Below are 18,134 nucleotides of genomic sequence, written 5' to 3'. Positions count from 1 at the left end.
CGGGCGGAGCTTGGCTGAGCGTAGGCAAGTGTTTTCCACTGTGTGTTTTGTGGAAGATTGGAATTGTTGCAGTTGACTCCAGTGTTGAGGCCCCACTTTGACGAGGCCCAGAGAAATTTTTTTTGCGACAAGAGTAACCCCTTCACTGAGGTCGCTTGGAGTTTGTCGAAGGGCGTGGACCGTTTGAAGTAGACAGAGAGCGTTGTTTGAAGCGCTGTAGTTGAATCCGAGCATGAGCGGTGAGCTGCTGCTTGGTGCGGTGAGCGTGGATTCACTGCCGGATCGCAGGCCGGGACTGTTAATTGAGAAGAGAGGCCACATGGAGGCGTGCAGCGATCGGAGGCTACTACCTGCATTTTTCGCTAGATAGACGTTGCGTGGAGGAGGTAGCTATCTGTTGGAGGTAGGCATCCAACTATCAGTCAAGATTGCAATTTACGCGACGTGAAGGAGGCCGAGATTGCAGAAGAAAATCGATTGAGGTTTTAATGCTGCTCAAATCACCCCAACACTACTGTTGTTGAGAGTGGATTATTGTCTGCCTAGATCTCATCAGGACAAAATGGTTGTTGATCGATATCACGTAGATCTGCTTTGCGTAAATGGTAGATACGCTTTCTTCGGTGGAGCGTGAAGCGTGCAAATCTAAAGCCTTTTCTACCTTAGACGTGATCTTCTAATTGTGATATTTGTAGCTTCTATTGGTCTCTCATTTTTCGGCTAGACTTCTCATTTTTCAGCTGCTCAACAAGCAAGTGATTGAATTTATGCCACAGCCGAAGTGATGGGAGATGCCGAGATATCTGACCCTAATTTTAATTTTACTTGGGTTTTCCCTGTGGATCTGTGGTGTGGAGGCTGTTGGGAGACTGAGCAGAGGATCTACGTGCTGTGATGTGCCTGTTTCGTGGTTGAGGTGCTGCATGCTGTCGGATACCCATGTGTCCAGATTGGTCGTGCGCAGTACGAATCAAAGATCTGGGTCGGCAAAGTCGGTGGACTCCGCGGCACTGGCTCCCGCGCCCAACAACAATGGCGAAATGGCGATAGAGGACGGAAAGACAAATGCTTGAAGACGAGCAATGGATCCCCAGTCAAGCTCTCCTAGGTCCTGGGAGCTGGAGGCGCAGGTGTTGCCGCCTTCAGAGCTGTCGCTGAGGAGAATCGATGAATTAGAAGTGAGTCATGCGCACTTAAAAGAGGAGATGGCTAAGTTGATTGACAGTCACGAGGCCGGGGTTGAGGCTGCAGCAGAAGCAAAAGCTGAAGCTGAAGCAGAAACCGAAGCCGAAGCTGCAGCGTGTACCGTTGCTCTCTACTCACAGACTCGGCCATTCAGTAGGAAATCTAGTGAATTGCTGTCCTATTCGCCTGGAAGGGCTCAATACGAATCTTCTTTGTCTATAGCAAAATAACAATCATCATGTTCAGATGGCCGAATGAAAGCCACCTGAATAGCCTCGTCCCCTAAGCCCTCTTTCCCGATGGGGCAGCAGTAGCATCATTGTCATCAAAATATGAAGTATGGAAGGGTGAGCTCGGTTCCGTTCGAGAATGCCGCTATTGGCTTCTCCGAGAGCTAGGATTAAGCAATGATAGAGAGCCCCAGCGAGAACCCCCCTGCGAATTTCAGGCACTTTCATGGCTGCAGCGAGATAACAATGATCTTGCTGCCATTATTGAAACCTCAACAGAATTGATGGGAAGAAGACTAGTTATTTGGTTGTCGGCCAGAGACCAAGTTTCTTCGAGCAAATAAATGAACAAATCTCGGAACAAAACAGACCCATGATCTCGGCTCACTTAGAGATTTTTCAGGTTATTTCAGGCGCAACAGTATCTATTATTATGGCTCCGCCTAGTCTAAGAAACGCCTATGCGACAATGATGTACATGGGTACGCAGCGGAAACGTGGATCTGGAGTGGAAGCATGGATCTACGCAGTGGAAACATGGATCTGTAACTGTGGAGTTTCATAAGCGTGGAGTTTTCTTTGCTATATGAAATTGGTCCATTGACTATTGGAGGCTAATCTCAGAAAAGCTGAATTCAACTACTGTAGCCTGATTTGCTGTGAGTGAAAGGAGTGTTGTATCTCCACTGAAGTGCAGACGATTTGGTGACCCATCTGTCTTGGTCGGTGGAATATTAAGGAGAGCATTTGCTGCAGTTGTTGGGGCACATGGTAGACCTGCTGGAGTCTTCTATTTAAAAGTTTCATCATCCGGTGTTTGGAAAGGTATGTGAGCACATTCTGGTTTTGTTTTTTGAGAACTGCTACTCAGCTCTCACAATGGTTTGGCAATATTCCTGTAGCGTGAAAGAGTTAAATTTTGTTGAAATGCACTAAAACGCTATAGCGATCAGTAAAAAAAACCATCTCATGGGTTGTCGTGGCCACCTTCTCATAGGAGAAGGAATCATCTATCGCAATTTTATCTGAGTAATGAAACGCCTAACAGTCTAGTGGAGATTAGGGGCAGAGTAATGGCAGAGCGATGAACTGACTACTTTCAGATCCAGTGTGCCTTGCTACTATCGAAATGTATTTTCAGATGATGTTTTTTAACTTTGCAATGTATTGATTAACTGTCATGACAATAAAACTAGTTGTAATTTAAGTGACATTAGTATGACCAACTATTGTCACAATGCTGAGTGTGTTGGAACTGGTCATTCCAACACTAAGCAAATTTGCAGGGAATGGTGAACACATGACAGTGAAAACGACATCAATTGGAGCTACATCAGAGATTGGAGGATGATCGAGATTCTGTTGCAGATTGTTAGCAAGCATGAGGGAGTATGCTTGAAAACTGTCCTTGAAGGGAAAATTGTGTTCTCTTCGTGGGGATCTGAGTGCCTATGTTCTGGTTTCTTTATCAGTGGACCTCTCACAGATGAGGTAAAGGAGCAGCGACAATGTTTATGGTGGACAACAAAATAGATGTTTGTGTGAGTTAGTGTGGTTTGTGGAATAGACTCCCTAGCATGTAATTATAGTCATTGTATGTACCCAGAACCATTGTATGTGGAATGAAATGTAAGTTTTAAAGGCATCTGAAAGTTCGTGGTGATCTTAAAACCACTTTGTAATGGTTTATGGTCAGCCTGAAACCATCTTTTGTCACTGTAAAGTGATGGTTTGTGGTGAGCCAGAAACCACATACAGAGCCTTAGTGGCTACAGGACTTGCCCAGTGGTGGCACATTTAAGTTCTGGACTTGCCCAGTGGTGGCATATTGAAGTTGGCGGATTTGCCCGGTGGTGGCAGATCAGACTTGCCCGGTGGTGGCAGATAGAAGTTGGCGGATTTGCCCGATGGTGGTAGATCAGACTTGCTCGATGGTGGCATATTGAAGTTGGCGGATTTGCCCGGTGGTGGTAGATCGGACTTGCTCGGTGGTGGCATATTCCCTGAGTGGATAACGTGTGCACAGGAGCTTTGTGCTCGTAGGAGCAGGTGGACTACAGTAACACCTAGCTCACGGTCTCAGATATTGGTGTGTCTGAGCACAAGAGGGTCGGTGCACTTTCCTATCTGACAGTTGCGTCGAAAGGCGCAATCAGCGCAACTGTTTGCGATTGTTATTTGGACATGAATATTTGGCTTAGAAAGGCACTGATCTCTCTTTGTTTTTTGGAGGTTCTGTACATGCAATTCACGTGATGGTGGTGGATTTGACTATCATGACAAGTAGTCATTAAGGGGGGGAGTTAGAAATAATTAATTCCTACTTGTCTATGGTTATAATTCTCCATTTGAGGAGTTTGTTCCTATATAATAGGAATTTAGTTTCTCCTAGTTTAGTGTGTGGTTGAGAGAATCTCTCAACCACACTACTGTAAGTCTAAGATAGAATTCCTATCTTGAGACTATTGATTGTATAAATATGTGTGTAATTTCCTCATTCAATAATAGAGAATATATTGCTGTCTGTAATTTTATTTGTGGCGTGAAATGTTTAATTCATTAGAGTTCAGATGACCAGTGTCTATCTTAGCAGTTTCTACAACCCCTGCTTTTCTTCTTGTTCAAGAAATGAAACCTTATTTTTTCCTTGAAATATATGGATTAACAAACAAAGTAGTTACAAATTTCACAGTCTTTCTCTAGACTTTCTTCCAAGCATTGTTGCCATTGCGGCCTGATGCAGTAGCTTAGTTTGTTGCAGTGGAAAAGATGAAAATTACATATGCAATCATGTGACCAAAACCTAGATAGAACTGCTTGAACGTCCTGAACATAATTACACAATATTCGATTTCATTTCTCTATCTTTCGATATTTGCGCTACATGTTGTACTCTCATCATGGAAAAAAACTCTACAGTAGACAGTGATACATCACTGGTTGAGATGTACGATTCCTACACTAATAAATGGACTCTATTGGAGATCCCTGCAGGCAATGTAATTCAGCCTCGAGGAGAAGGAGCATATTCAAATGGAAAATTCCAGTCGATAAATGATGTACATGATGGGCAATGTTTTAACTTAGTTACTTTTGACGGGGATCAGGGACAATGGAGCACAATTGAAGGGTCATTGAGCTTTAGAGCTGAACTGCTATATTCCAGTGCAACATATTATTAAAGTGGTTGGCTTTGAACGGCATATAGTTGTAGTTTGTGATTATATGGACACTAAATGTAGATGAAGTCGAAGGAGAGAAATGGTCAAAAGCATTTGATGATGATTACGTGATGACATCTACTTACATTGCAGTCAATCAGAGTGGTTCCTGTTTAGCCTTTTTATAATATTCAATAACATATTTAAATTAAAATATTATTTATTTAATAATTGTGTGGACAAATTTATGTATTTTAGAACAAGGCTTCGAAAATTTTAATTTAATTATCAATATTTACCAAGCAGATAGTAGTGATTTAATCTCCACATAATATTCTAAAATATTCTTAGTAGTATTCATAAATCAATGTCTAAGATTTATTTCCAAAGTAATTATGTTCTTTTTTTCCTTTTTAATTAAATTGATTAATTAAAAAAGAACATCACATGGACAAGTAACATATGAAATGAGTTATGGTTTTGTGGACATGTGATATTGATTAGCCATAGCACATGATATTGTCACAAAATCTATTTACAAATTATGAATCTTCATGGTAATCTACTTAATCAAGAATGTGGTTACATATTTTTTTCAATGTATTTATGTTTAACTTACGTATTAATTCTTTTTATAATTAATTATTATTATTATTATTTAAAATAAAGTTACAAGTTAGTTAATTTTTATGATTTTTTTAATTTTAGCAACATGAAATGTATCCTGAAGTAGATGATTTGATGTGTATAATAGATTTATGGTTATTAGTATTTAATAAAATCGGGTAGATATTTTTAAAATCTTGAGTTTAAATTGTTTAATATGTAGAATTCAAGTGTCCGAAGAGATTTTTCACGGTATTAATTCTGTTTATGCATTCAAAAATGAACATTAAAAACAAAAAATCACATTTTTCCTGGAAATTATTTTACTGAGATTCTGTTAAAAATTTTATTTCGTCTAGCCTAAAAGAATTAGAAACCTTACAATTAGGGAATTCGTGATTGAGAAGTTGTGGATTAATTCACAACACTCTTGTTGTTCTTAGTTGGATAGTCAAATTGGCTTTAGAGTTGGTCAATTTGTAGTTATGCCATATTGCATGGTAGTTCATATTTTTTTTTCCAATTTCTTAGTTTTGCTTAAAATGACTTCTCATTCAAAATCTCTTGTCATATTAAATTGCATGTGTTTCATGATGATAAAGGAGTCTCCTAGAATAAAAAGACTAGTTGGATGAAATATAAAAGCTAGAATAATGCCCTCCAAAGTAGGAGATACTCTTTTATTAAGAAGTAATTGATTTATTTTTTTTCAAATAGTTTTTCTTTTTGAACATTTACATTTTATATTTTTTCAACTCACATGAAAATATTTTATTTATAAATAAAATGAAATATTTTTACCACATTTCCTTTCCTAAGCATGAATAAAATTATTAATATTTTCTTAATATTTTTAATTAAAATTAACTAAACATATGCATTTATTTTTTTTAATTATAATTAATATTATTTTTACTTTAAAAAACCATATATCGGATCAAAACTAAAAATAAAAAAATTTACGCGTCTTCCAGATATTAAACTCTCCGCACAACAACATACAAACAGGAATTAAACACATAATAGACACCTCAAATAGCAATTATAAAAGTTAAAAAATATATAACCATCTTATCACAATATAATCTACAATTTAAGGCATATTTATATATTACTATCTTCAAAAATTTGCAATGTCAAAGTGTTAAATTTTTTTTTCTAGGCAATGTGTAAGTCAAATTCCAAGTCTAACTGACGTGGATTGCGATTGTGCAGACTCCTATTTTTATTTTCCATTACAGACTAGTCGACACTACAATCTAGTAGGTCTACAATTTAAACATTGCATGCCCCACGTGCAAAAATGAAGTATCTAATGGCACCTGTATATACTTGTAGTGAAGTATCTAATGACCTAATTGACCCAAAATGGAATACAACATAATGAAATAGATGAGAATTATCGTGGCTTACCACCTGACAGATAAAAATCACACTTTGAATTAAATGAAGGAGTTGCAGCTCACAGAGGTGTACGGCACCTGGGAGACTGCACTCAAAACAAAGAGGAGACTCTCACTCTCGTTCACTCTACATTACATCAAATGAATATTACAATATTAAATACATCACTGAAAAATAGGTAGTTGTAAATAACCTCCTAAACTCTAGGAATTAATCCTAAACTAAGGAGATACGTTACAACCATATAACCATTTCTCCATTATTTTAACTCCCCCCCTTAATGGAGAAAGGGTTATTTTGCACTCCTAACATCCCTCTAAATAATTCAAACTTTACTCGCCCTAGAGGCTTAGTAAAAATATCAGCTAAATTATCACAAGTGTTACAATACTCCACACATATTTCTTTTGACTGTATCTTTTCTCAAACAAAATGAAACTGAGTGTCAATATGTTTAGTATTTTTATGGAAAATTGGATTGTATGCAAGCTTTATTGTGCTCTGGTTGTCAGTTTTGATGCTGGTTGCTTCTTTCTGACTTTCTCCTGCATCGCTAAGCAATCTCCTCATCCAGATGGCTTCACATGTGGCTGCACACAACGCCTGGTACTCAGCTTCACATGATGATAATGCTACAGTACTTTGCTTTTTGCTACTCCACGAAATAACCCCGGATCCAATACTAAATGCGTAACCTGTGATTGACCTTCGATCATCCAGGTTACCTGCCCAATCAGAATCTGAATAACCTGCTAAAGTAACATCAGAAATGTCAGTGTATAAAATACCATAATTACAAGTACCACTAAGGTACCTCAACACACATTTTGCTGCAATCCAGTGACTTTCAAGTGGTTTGGACATAAACTGGCTCAGCACACTAACAGAGTATGCCAGATCAGGTCTAGTTGTCGTGAGATATATCAAACTTCCCACTAGCTATCTATACAAAGTTGCATCCACCTGTTTTGTGCCATCATCACTGCTTAACTTGAGATTCTGCTGCAATGGTGTTGCTTCTGTTTTACACTGTTCCATTCTGAATCTTTCCAACAGGGTTCTGGCATACTTTCCTTGAGTTAGAAAAGTTTGACCAGAATCTTTCCACACCTCCAAACCTAGGCAATAATGAAGATCTCCAAGGTCTTTCATTTCAAATACCTGTGACATTTGCTGCTTGATTTCTTTGATCAAATTATTTGCATTTCCTGTTATAATCATGTCATCCACATACAAAGAAATCAAAATGATTTGCCTCTATTTATTTATCTTGGTATACAGGTTTGGGTCGTTGAGGCTCCTATGAAAACCATGCTGTATAAAAAATGAATCAATTTTCTCATACCATGACCTGGGTGCTTGTTTCAAACCATAAAGTGCCTTATGCAATTTACACACTAAATGCTCCTGCCCCTTTTTCACAAAACCAGGAGGCTGTACTAAATAAATTTCTTCCTTTAATTCTCCATTCAGAAATGCAGACTTAACATCTAGCTGGTGTAGCTTCCATTTATGTTTTGTTGCTAAAGAGATTAGCATTCTGATTGTATTTAGTTTAGCTACAGGGGCAAAGGTGTCATCGAAATCTATGCCTTCTTGCTGTGAATAACCCTTTGCTACCAGTCTAGCTTTGAATTTTTCTACACTCCCATCTGCATTTATCTTTGGTTTATACAGCCACTTACAACCTATAGGGGTTTTTCCTTCAGGCAACTCAACTAAATCCCAAGTATGATTTCTATATATTGATTCAATTTCCTCATGCATTGCAGCCCTCCATTCATCTGATTTACTTGCTTCTTCATAATTTGAAGGTTCTACAATGTTTAAAATTTTGGACATTAAAGCATAGCCTTTCAATCTTTCAGGTAGTCTAGTCTTCCTACCTGATCTTCTAGGTAGAGGACTTACCTCAACTCTATCTGTTTCAGCACTTTCCAGGCCTGCATCATCACTTATTACACTATCTACTGCTACTTCTTCCTGTTTCTGCTCCTGCTCCTGCTCTTCATCTTTGTCACTGTTCATCTCTATCAACAACGGAATGTGGCTGTCATTGCTAGAGTCTTCCTTTCCATCTTCAGTCTGTTCATGAAAAACAACATCTCTGCTTGCAAAAACTTTATGAGTCACATGATTATATAACTTGTATGTCTTATACTCTGTGCCATATCCTACAAATATATATTTCAAGGCTTTGGGGTCTAACTTCTTTCTATCTGCTTTTGGTATATGAGCATAAGCTTTAGATCCAAATATTCTTAGATGACTAACTGCTGGTTTGAGTCCAAACAATGCTTCAAAGGGGGTTTTGAGGCCTAGACATTTAGTAGGACTCCTATTCTTTAAATAAACAACAGTATTAATGGCTTCTGCCCAAAGACTATTTGATATACCTTTACCTTGAAACATACTTCTCACGCACTCCACAAGAGTTCTGTTCTTGCTTTCTGCTACTCCATTCTGTTGTGGAGTGTGTGGCACTGTAAATTGCTGCATAATCCCATGCTGCTTGCAGAAGTTCATGAACTCTCCTAACCTGTATTCTCCCCTTGGTCCGAGCGGAGAATCTTTATCCTCTTTCCTGTTTGGTTCTCTATCATAGTTTTAAACTCTTTAAAGTACCGAAAGGCTTGACTCTTTTTACTTAAAAAATACACCCATGAAAACCTAGTGCAGTCATCTGTAAACAACAGAAAATAATATGCACCTCCTAAGGACCTAGTTTGCATAGGTCCACAGATATCTGTATGCACTAGTTCTAGGATGTCTCTTTCCTTTCTGTTGACATGCAAAGGGAACTCTTCTCTATGCATTTTCCCTAATGCACATCCATCACATTCCAGCTTGACATTATGAAAAATAGGGAGTCCATCGACCATACCTTTCTTCTGAAGTAAGATGAGGTCTTGCAAATTGAGATGTCCAAATCTCTGATGCCAGAGATTTTCGACTGTTGATCCAGCTGCAACCATTTCTTGTCGTGGCATACTCTTTGCATCCAATCTGTACAAATTCCCCATGTGCACTCCTGTTGTAACTGTTTCCATCTGTCTATCCTTAATGACACAACCATTCTTAAAGAATTGCACCGGCATGTCCTGGTCTGTAATCATTGAGATAGAGATCAAGTTTTTCTTAATTCTTGGAACATATAATACATTTTTAAGTTTAATTTCGCCACTAGGTAGCTTCACAGGAATATCTCCACATCCTTTGATCTCATACCCACTGTCATCTCCTAGATAAATTTTTGATCCACATGCAGATTCTTCAAGAAATTCAAAACAATCTTTCTCACCGGTCATGTGTGAGGATGCGCCAGAGTCGACATACCATATGTCGTCCTCATCTCCCTTTGATGCCGAAAGAGCACAATCGACTGTGAATAGTCGAAAATCATGGCTGTGGTCCTCCTCTTCTCCAGCAAAACAACCCTGTTGTTTCCTCTGTTTGCCTTTTCTTTCATCCGCCTGCCTCTTATAGCATTCTTTAATCCGATGACCAGGTTTCCCACAATAAAAACATCTCTTAACATAATTATCAGTCATACCTCTGAATGGTCTCTTTTGAAAAGAGCTGGCCCCCTTCTGCTGCTGCGGTTGCTGGTTCTGATGTTGGTGCTGGTGCTGCTTTCCTCTGTACTGTCGCCTCTTCGCCATCAGAGCTAGGTCATTGCTCTGAGTTTTCAGATTCTGTCTTCGCTCCTCCTCCTGAAGCAGAATCGCTGTCAGCTCATAAAATGAAGGGGCTTTCTCCCTCGATAACAGTCCTGTGATGAATGTCTAATATTCATCCGTCATTCTGTTCAATGTGAGTGTAACTAGATCTGAGTCGGACACTTTTTCTCCAATAGATCCCAGTTTGTCTCTCAGATCCTTGACTCTGGCCATGAATCCACCAACGGACTCATTCTTGTCCATCTTCAATGCAAACAATTTTCCCTTAAGTGCCAGAACACGATTTGTATCCCGAGTCTCGTACAGGCTCTTGATCGTTGTCCATATATCAGCGGCTGACTTGGAATCTCTGATATGTGGGATAATATTGTCCTTAACGGACATCTTCAGTATAACTTTTGCTTTCGTTTCTCTTTTATCCCAGTCTTGTTCTTGGGTCGCTGTTCCAGATTTCGGCTCATTTCCCTCAACAATCGCCCATGCATTTACGCTCTCCAGCAAAGTTTACATTTTGAATTTCCAGTTGGAGAAATTCGTTCCATCAAGTTTGCCAGACTCGTGGAGGTATGATTCTATACTGTTGTTCATTTTCGCCCAACTGAACACTCCAATCGGCCACCACCAGGAAAGTCCGATCTGCTTCCACCAAACAGATCAGGAACTTCACTGTGCCACCACCGAGCAAGTCCGATTTGCTGCCACTGAACAGATCAGGGACTTCACTGTGCCACCACCAGGCAAAACCGATCTGCTACCACCGAACAAATCAACAAGCAAGCTCCAACACGCCACCACCGGGCAAAGGCGATCTGCTTCCATTGAACAGATCAAGGAGCTGCACTGCGCCACCACCGGGCAAAAAAACCGATCTGCTTCCACCGAGCAGATCACAGAGCTCTGATTCGCCACCACTGGGCAGGTCCGATCTGCTACCTCCGAGCGGATCACGGAACCCCAATTCACCACCACTGGGCAGATCCGATCCGAGCGGATCAAGGAACCTCAATTCGCCACCACCGGGCAAACCAAATCTGCTACCACCGAGCAGAAATCTCCACGTGCCACCACCGTTCAACTCCGATCTGCAACAAAAAATTGCAGATTTCCAGAGAGAAAGAGGTTGGCTCTATGGCACTCTGAACAGCTACAAATCCGCGCCAATTACAGAAAAGAAAAATTCATGGTGTCCACGGAAATTGGCGCGCTTAACAGCCACGGATCCGTGCCAATTTAGTTATAATTTTGTTGGCGCGCTTATCAGCCCCAAACCCGCGCCAATGGGTGCTTCTGTTCTTTAAAAAATCGCGCCTTTCTGTTTTGTTCTGGATTGGCGCGACTGTCTTCAAAAAATCTGCGCCAATTGCTCAACCCTTTCTCCGGCTCAGAGATGATCAGTCATCTGAGACCCTTCGCTCCAAGTGTTACTGCAGTTCCACCTGATCACACAGACACATTTACATGCACTCCTACCACTACAGATATGTAACTAATGATACATCCCTAAAAAAAATTTGAGGCTACCTCTATCCTAAGCTCTGATACCAAGATAAAAATCACACTTTGAATTAAATGAAGGAGTTGCAGCTCACAGGTGTGTACGACACCTGGGAGACTGCACTCAAAACAAAGAGGAGACTCTCACTCTCGTTCACTCTACATTACATCAAATGAATATTACAATATTAAATACATCACTGAAAAATAGGTAGTTGTAAACAACCTCCTAAAATCTAAGAACTAATCCTAAACTAAGGAGATACGTTACAACCATATAACCATTTCTCCATTATTTTAACTCTGACTTACTCCAGTGTTGCAATAACAGTCGAGTCCATGCAAGTGAAAGCGCCACTGCAAACCGTTGCATTTATGATTTTAAATGCCTTCGCTCTCAACCATAAATTAGGTGGAGTGTCTTGTTAGCCAAAGCGGCTTGCAGAATCCTCCAATAGAACCGATATATCGTTGTCTTCTGCAACTTCATAGATAAAGCGAGAAATGGTCACCAAAATGCAATGGGAGAGGATAGTCCCAGAGATTTTGGAAAAATAATTGAAATGAGCTCGGGAGGAAAGGTTGCAGTGGCATTGAAGTGAACGACTTATATCCCCAAACTTCTTGTACATTGGGGTCCTCCAATGTGCCCTCTGGCTTGACATCCTATCTCTCTGTGTCTTTGGCAATTCTAAATTTTTTATTGATTGGGCTAACCACAGGGGTTCCCTAAATTCTCCAGCTTTCGAGATTTGGAAGTTTCCAATCAGAGATTTGTGAGTGGTATTTTTTCATTTTCCTATCTAAATTGAGTTGTTGCTCTGTCTCGGACCGCATCATCTTCCAGCGGTTTTGCGCTGGCTCTTTGACAGGTGAAGCTTCCATCCCATTATAACATGGCTCTACCACTGCAGGGTTCTATCAGGGTTCTATGTTGGGAGCGAATTTTGTTTTTTAATTGTGTTGGCCTTATGACAGTTTCTACAACATAAAGGATCTTTGTTCTCTGATCCTCTATGTCCTCTGATACCAGGCTACTCTATCATGTCTGTGGACTTACAAAAGTTTTGTCTGACTAAATATATTTTCTCTGTTTTCTCTGTGGCCATTTGTTTCTGTAAATATATGATCACTGGCCTGAACACATCTATGCGATTGAGATTTACTCTTTTCTCTCTGAAAAGAAAAAGTAAATAATTTACATGTGGTCTGAACACATATATGGCGATTGAGATTTACTCTTTTCTCTCTGAAAAGAAAAAAAGTTGGAATATTTGGTCTGAACACATCTATGGCCATTGAAATTTACTTCTTTTTTTTTTTATTTTTTTTTGAAAGGGAAAAAAGTTGCAATAACATTAAGGTAAATGACTTACATTTTGTGGGCAAGTTTTCAAAAATTGAAATAGGAATTTAGGCATCTTTAGAGCTCTGACTACTTGCATTGAGTAATATTCACATTGCTCTGTAGGGATAAGCAGATGTCCAGAGGCATTCTCTACCAAGGTCACAATTTTGGGTGACTTGCTGGGATTTTTATTTTTTATTTTTTTTCTCAAATCCCAAAAATTTCTGCTGGATTCAATCAAAATTTTACCAAGTTTTCTATTATTTTCCAAACAAAATTATAAGCTGATTAAATTAATCTCTATCCACATTGCTAGCTATGCAACCATGTTCAGATATATAATATATTAGTATACAAATTATCAAATTCTAATGGTTTTAGAATGCAATAACCTAAATCAGAAATGGGGAGGTCACTTATATATCACTTATTGCACGGGATTGGGATATGAGAAGAATAAAAAAAAGGTGAAAAACAGAAACATAAAAAATTAGTGGCACGCTAGGTCCTAAACCTTGATCGCTGTAATCCCTATTTCCAAAAATTTCAAGTAAATTTGATCCATATCTTACAAAAATTTCTATTAGACAACTCTTAAGGTAAGCAATATTAATTTCTATACAACACTTAGTACTATTGCACATAGCAATATTACTATTTCTATACAACATTTAGTACTATTGCACATATTTCAATTATCATGTATCTATGGTCAGTAGCATGAAATGTTGTTTAGCAACACGAATATTGACGATCATTAACATAGCTTGGACCACAGGGAATAAGAATCCGGAAATATATGTCAAAAATGAGGTGCAAATGGATGACCTTTACGTTAAGCAATTTAAAATCTTGCATATATAACATAGTTTGGACGTGAGGGAATAACAATCAGAACAAAGATGTCAAAAATAATGTGCAAAGGGTTGGCCTTTGAGTTAAGCAATTCATAATCTAGTATGTATAGTAGAGAGGACCTTTGCAAATAAATAAACATCCTAAACATTGAAGACCCTGGATTTCAACCTGGATATATAAATTTTAGCCATTTAAAACAGTATATTTATATGAAGATGAAAACCCTGGATTTCAACCTGGATATATAAATTTTAGCCATTTAAAACAGTACATTTATATGAAGATGACCTTGGACTTTACATGTATAATGAAAAGGACCTTTGCAAATTAAAAAAATCTTAACCATTTAAAAAACTCGATGTGTAATGGAGAGAAAATTCGGTTTACTTTTACCTTTATATGAAGAGGACCTTTGCAAATAAATAAAAAGCTTAATGATTTAAAATCCCAAATGTATGATGAGAAAAGCATAGCCATTTAAGGTACGTTTCTATGACCAGACCTTGGATTGGTACGATAAATAAATATGCATTTCACCTTAATAAAGTTACTATTTAATGCTTCCCATTATCATCCTATCAAAGAATTTATTGTTTCCCATTATCATCATATCAAAGAATCATGGTGGGATTCATATGGCGATTCTTAAAAACAAGTCACTAAGCCAATCATTGGCTTACATGAAAATATTAGCATACATGTCCATGCATCATCATGGTTTCTTCGGTAGCGGCCATAGATCGACTCGGGCATGGTTTCTCCGGCAGCGTTCACGGCTCAACATCATTGCAACTTTATTTATCTCACAGCACTTCTTGGACTTCAACCCTTCATTCAATACATCCAAGTACATTCATTCAATGCCCCAGTCCCCGTCCAACATTTCAAATTAGTAAGTGCCGCCCAAAATTTTGAATTCAAATTGGGTAGTCCCGCTCGACATAAATGAATAGTCCCACTCTATTTCCATTTTCTCGAGCCAGAAGATGTTGCCCGTATCCCTAATGAGAAATGTGTCAACTGCAATTGAAACATTGGAGTCGGCACTCAAGCTCATGCGCAAGCTGCAGTGGAAATTCGAGTGTGCCTAGAGCTTCGGATTTACAGCACTCGGTCTCGAAAGGGAGTGAAATGAATTATAGAGGAGTGCGGAAGCGTCCGTGGGGAAAATACATGGCGGAGATAAGGGATTCGACGAGGCATGGAGTCCGTGTATGGTTGGGAACATTTGAAACAGGAGAGGAGGTGGCCATGGCTTACGATAAGGCTTCCTTTGCCATGAGAGGTTTCAACACCATTCTCAACTTCCCCCTTGAAATTGTTTGCAAGTCCTTCAAGCATCGTCAGGCCCACACCGGTTTAACTAATCCACTTACTTCCAACCCAACTTTTCCACCGGTTTCTTTGAAATCTCCTCAACCACATCTAGTAGCCAGCTTTCTGACTGCCATAGCCGGATCCAGCAACTCGACGAATATCATTCCAGTACTCCCACCTCGGCGCTTGAAACGTACGTCGTCGAGAGGCTCGATTCATGCAGAGAAAGAAGGGGGCCCCGCCAACGTCTACCCCTGTTGCTGCCGAGACTCATAAAAACCAAAACGTTAACAAATGTAGCGAATTATTACCAATAGAGAAGTCGTAGTCTCAAGAAATGTCGTTTGTATTGTAGTTGGAGGCTCTGGATGTTGATTACATAAAAGTTCAAGGACAAGGAAAGTTCATATTAGACCTACTTTCCTTTAGGTTATATCATAATTTCTTTGGAGTTAATTTGCTTTTATTTCAATAAATGTGTAAAATTTTACAGTTTCCAAAGAATTAAATTTTAAATTTAATATGTTAGGTCACTCTTTATGGAATTTATATGAGCCAGTGTATTTGTGGATAGCAGTTGACTATCTCAAAATTGGTGTAACAGGTTTCCCTAAGAAAAAAATACACGCAAGCAATTTTTTTTGGCATAATTCCTTTGAACATAGTCTTATTGTTTGGCCTAATTCTGACTCAAAAGTCTTTTTTTTAGAGTATGCCTATATATAAAGAGATAAGATTTAGTAATATTAGATATAAAATAATGTAAATAAAGTATAATTAGATTTAGTAATGTTATATATAAAATAATGTAAATAAAGTATGATTTAATAATATTATATGTAACATAAGTTTTAGTGGTAGTTTAATTAGTAATGGTTTTGTAAAAAAAATAGTGTAAGGAGGTGTTTAGTGTTCAAATCCCTTAATCACTAGTGCATGTTGCAACAAGAGCATAGCTATACAAAATCCTATGTCAAATGAATACAAGACTAACTTGATGAGATTTTCTAATATATATTTCACAATATTAATTATAAATATTTATTAATTTAATTAATAAAAATATATATTAACTATATTGTAAGTTAAAGCATCCATTTACAATATAAATAGTTCTGAAAATTTACATTTAAATATATTATAATCATTATAATATCTCTCACATATATAAAAATATTATAGTAAATATTATATATATTATATTAAATAGTTAACTAATTAGTATTAACTATATATTATATAATATGGTACTAATATATAATATTATATTAATTAAATATTATAATAATATATGTTAATATTAATATTGGGGAATGGAGGATCAATATGATTAAAAAAAAAATAACAAAGTAAAAAAAGTATGATTGATAAAAAAAAACTAATTATTAAAAAAAAATAAAGTAAAAATATATAATAAATAAAAGGTTTTAAACTTTTTTTTTTTTTAATTTAATGTTTTTGTAATTTTTTTTGTAAACATTAATGTAAATGTGTGTACATATTAGTTTTTTTTAATTGCTTAATATAAATAATTAATATATATGAGATAGTATGAATAAATTCAATTATTAGAATGATGCTCATATCTAATTTATAATGATAATATTTACATGAAATTGCTTTTCATAATATTTAAATTTCCTTTTACTTTAATTATGACTAAATAATTATGTTTTGATAAAGTGTACTTAGTTATATTAAGTTTATCTACTTATTATATTTATTTCCAAATTGAGGGAGTAAACTAGCATGTTTAACTAGTTTAAAAGTATGATATAATGGTTTCACCTAATTATCATTTTTTTCCTTAAATTACAAGTTTGAATTACAATCACATATGATAAATTTAATTATAATATTCATATTCACATCATTTGAATTCATCGAGTTATCTTTAAGTACGCATTCTGAAATTAAATATAATACACGAACATATATAAAATAGAAAAAATACATAAACATATATATTGAGAAGAAATTTAAGCATGAGTATACGAAGTGACTAGGCTAAATACTATTAAACACTAAAAATTATATGACCTTGTCTTTGAAACAATGAATGACTAAAATCACACATTATATTTCACACATAGCTATGTATTCATCAACATGCACACACATACACATTACGTTTAACTATTTCTCTATAATATAAAGTTTCTCAGATCTAACTTATTCCTAATTTAGGAGGAGATATTGAGATAATATCTCGTCCATCTCCAACAATTCACAAACCAAATTTTAATATAGAATGTAAGCATTAACTCTAACTTCCCCCTTAATGCTTACATTACAAAAATTTATTGAAACCACCCATAGACACCAAAACACACATTCATTCATTAAATGGTTAAACAATTTTGGTATCAACATAACCTCCGTCAAGTTGTCTTATAACCCTCGTAACTTTGTAGTCGACAAGATGGATTCCCGAGTTCCACTCTCACACTCCTAAATCTCAGTTCTCCCGAATTCAATTATTGAACAACATTCACAAGTTGTAGCATAACCTCACTAGAAGACCACTAACATGTCTTCAACAACTAATGATGATTCCTTCGCTAGATCCACAACTTCCAAACTAATTGGACAACCATCCATGTTGAAACTTTTCACTGAACTGTAGTTGTTGTAAAAGATTTTGAAAGGTTAAATTTCTTCATTGAGCTCATCATCATTAAAATTCAATGAATATTCATTTGTTTCTATGTTCACTAATTATTTTAGTTTCCCATTTAATAGATCACATATATGCTTTTTACAATTCCATGTTGTATGTGTTATGCAACCAGCTCACAAAAAGAGAGAAAATATAGATCAACAACTTCAAAATCAGTCTCTTCGAGGAAGA

At 37.1% G+C, this 18,134-nt stretch overlaps 1 pseudogene; it reads left to right on the top strand.

Moving 5' to 3' along the window:
- Nucleotides 1–14,977: 14,977 nt before the first annotated feature.
- On the top strand, nucleotides 14,978–15,758 carry LOC149209944 (uncharacterized; annotated as a pseudogene).
- Nucleotides 15,759–18,134: the final 2,376 nt, after the last annotated feature.

Source organism: Pinus tabuliformis, chromosome 1_2 (assembly GCF_031772625.1).
Source record: "Pinus tabuliformis cultivar Carrire ecotype Pingquan chromosome 1_2, CPIR1, whole genome shotgun sequence".
In the NCBI taxonomy this organism is placed as follows: domain Eukaryota; kingdom Viridiplantae; phylum Streptophyta; class Pinopsida; order Pinales; family Pinaceae; genus Pinus; species Pinus tabuliformis.
The sequence above is the reverse complement of the archived record's forward strand: the minus strand, read 5'-3'. Positions and strand labels throughout refer to the sequence as shown.